This window comes from Nansenia antarctica, assembly GCF_963989245.1.
Source record: "Nansenia antarctica genome assembly, chromosome: 13".
Taxonomy (NCBI): domain Eukaryota; kingdom Metazoa; phylum Chordata; class Actinopteri; order Argentiniformes; family Microstomatidae; genus Nansenia; species Nansenia antarctica.
The window spans coordinates 19,370,016-19,372,439 of record NC_137683.1 but is presented as its reverse complement, the minus strand read 5'-3'; the positions used below and the strand labels follow the sequence as shown (position 1 = coordinate 19,372,439).

Below are 2,424 nucleotides of genomic sequence, written 5' to 3'. Positions count from 1 at the left end.
CTCAAAGGCCTGTTGCAAAATGTGTATCAACAAAATCAGAGTGCAATTGAATGACCTCAAAGACGAAGAAACACAAGTCCCACTATGTAACAAGCATCCAAAGGTTTGCTCTGCCGGTGGTAAAAGATGGGTAATGTATTTATGAATCTAGCTCTTCAGAAAACAAGTAAACAAAACAATCAGTGCAAAAGGGTGCAGTAATAGTGTTGTGCAAATGTTAAACATGAGTCCTAAAATAAACATCCAATGTTGAGTCATTGAGGTCCTTCACTGTAAACTCTTACTAAGCAACAATGTTTCAGGTAAAGAAGCAGTCCATCATTTCATTTGATTCACTTTATTGATCTTTGACATCAGGTGAAGACAAATAATCATGCAGACAAACTCAACACATGAGTAACAGAGTCAATAAAAAGAAACAAATGTAAAAAATGAATAAAAGAGTTACAAACCAAAAGGCTTAGATAGAATGTGGAGGTAGCGGTGGTCTAGTGGATAGTGAGTTGGACTTGTGATCCGAAGGTTGTGAGTTCAAATCCCGCCTGAAGCCACACCACTACTAGTGTGCCCTTGAGTAAGGCACTTAGCCCTCAGTTACTCCAGGGGGAATGTCCCTGTAATTTGTAATTGTAAGTCGCTTTGGATAAAAGCGTCTGCTAAATGGCAAAATTATTTAAAATTATTTAATACACACAGGTACCACTGCAGTGTGGTATGTTACAACATTCAAGAACTTGACACAAGAGGAAGTATCATGGTCCAGACAGAGTTCCATTGACTGAAGAATGACCCAGACAGTAGAAATAATCTGATGGTTTTACAGAATACCCATCAGCAAAATCCTTTATGGTGACAGAACAAGAGTTGCATGGTCCAATGGATTGTAATAACTATACACAGAACTCCCAATTTTCTGACAAGTCCACCTCACCATCCACTAGATCACCACTACTATCCAGAGTCTGCAGACCCCTAATGCAGTGCTCCAATCACGACACCAGCCCTGAAACAGCAGAGGGGAAAGACAGGTGTGAAACTACTGGCAGTTTGATAAACAGAAGTCCCAGATCATGAGTTCATGGTGTTGATCAGAGTGTTAACCAATCAGTCAGCTTTACATCAGACTGGGGCGGTAATAATACCTCATCACTTCTACATCACAGGAGGAGTATTTTGTATTTACATTTAGAAATCAAGACAGGCTCATTGTAACACATGGAGCAGAAAGGAGTTCCATTGAGATTGCATCCCTCATTCCACCCCATGCATTACAAGAACAGTCCTGTGATTTGGCCTCCACCGGTTAAGATCAGCTTTTATTGACACTAGTTTACAATCAGTCACAGGCTGCAAGTCACAAGCATCAACACCCTTAAATTATAATAAATACACACCTGTGATTATCCACCTGCAGACACAAGCTTCAAGGCATCCACCTGGAAAAAAGACGGAACGTCACATGACTGAGGTTAATGGTCAGATGGTAACGACATCGCAGCAGCCCAGCTCTCCCAGAAGCTTTAGATCAGAGCGTTAACCAATCAGTCAGTTTAACATCAGACTGGGGCGGTAAAGACACATCACTTCCATACAGCACAGACACAGACCGGTAGAAGGGGGGGGGGGTGTCGTGTTAGTCGAGACAGACAGGGTTGTCCGAGTAGAGCAACATCAGACAGTCAGAACCAGTGCCTGCACCGGGCCAGGTAGTAGAAATCATTCCCCACACCAGAGAACCACAGCTCGAGGAACTGGAAACACTTAAGCGGTACACACCTGCTCACGGGTCTGCCAGCACCGCACAGCCTTCTGGGCATACGAGGAGAGGGACTACACAAGGGAAGAGAAGACAGGTTAGGTGACACTCAGCTGTGTGGTCTGTGACTAGTTTATGGAGGCTCTAGGATCAGACCGGAGCATTTCAGTCACTAGTCTGGTTGTCACCATGGAGTCTCCCCCGGGATCACCCTCCATCAGGGAGAGCAGCCACTTTACCCCTGCTACTTGGGGTAACAGGCTTCTCAGTGACTAGCAAGCCCAACAGGAGGGCAGGGGAGCCCCACGGTGAGCTTGAGAAGACTGTATTGATGTTACTTCTTCACTTCCTGATACATTTCAGTAATTTAAGGTGGAGGGGAGGTGGGACTCACTGACCTTGTATGACACACTTCTGGACACTGGTTGCTGGGTAGGCGGTGTCGGTAGGCTCTGCTACAACCTAGAGAGGAGACTGAGGTTAAAGGTCAGATGGTAACGACATCACAGCAGCCCAGCTCTCTCAGAAGCTTTAGATCAGAGCGTTAACATCAGACTGGGGCGGTAATAATACCTCGTCACATCTGTGGGGGTGTGCCCACGCTTATGGGTTCTATTTAGAGGTAGTCTATAGCCTGGGTGTCATCCCAACAGACACTATCTAGAACA

The 2,424-nt window shown here is 45.1% G+C and overlaps 1 long non-coding RNA gene across 1 annotated transcript; it reads right to left on the bottom strand.

The window, feature by feature from the left end:
• Positions 1 to 484: 484 nt before the first annotated feature.
• On the bottom strand, positions 485 to 1,909 carry LOC308169246. Its single transcript, XR_013937754.1, has 3 exons — positions 1,777 to 1,909; positions 1,395 to 1,436; positions 485 to 1,003 (listed from the first exon to the last, which is right to left on the bottom strand). It is a non-coding gene; the product is annotated as an uncharacterized lncRNA (long non-coding RNA).
• Between the last annotated feature and the right edge of the window lie 515 nt (positions 1,910 to 2,424).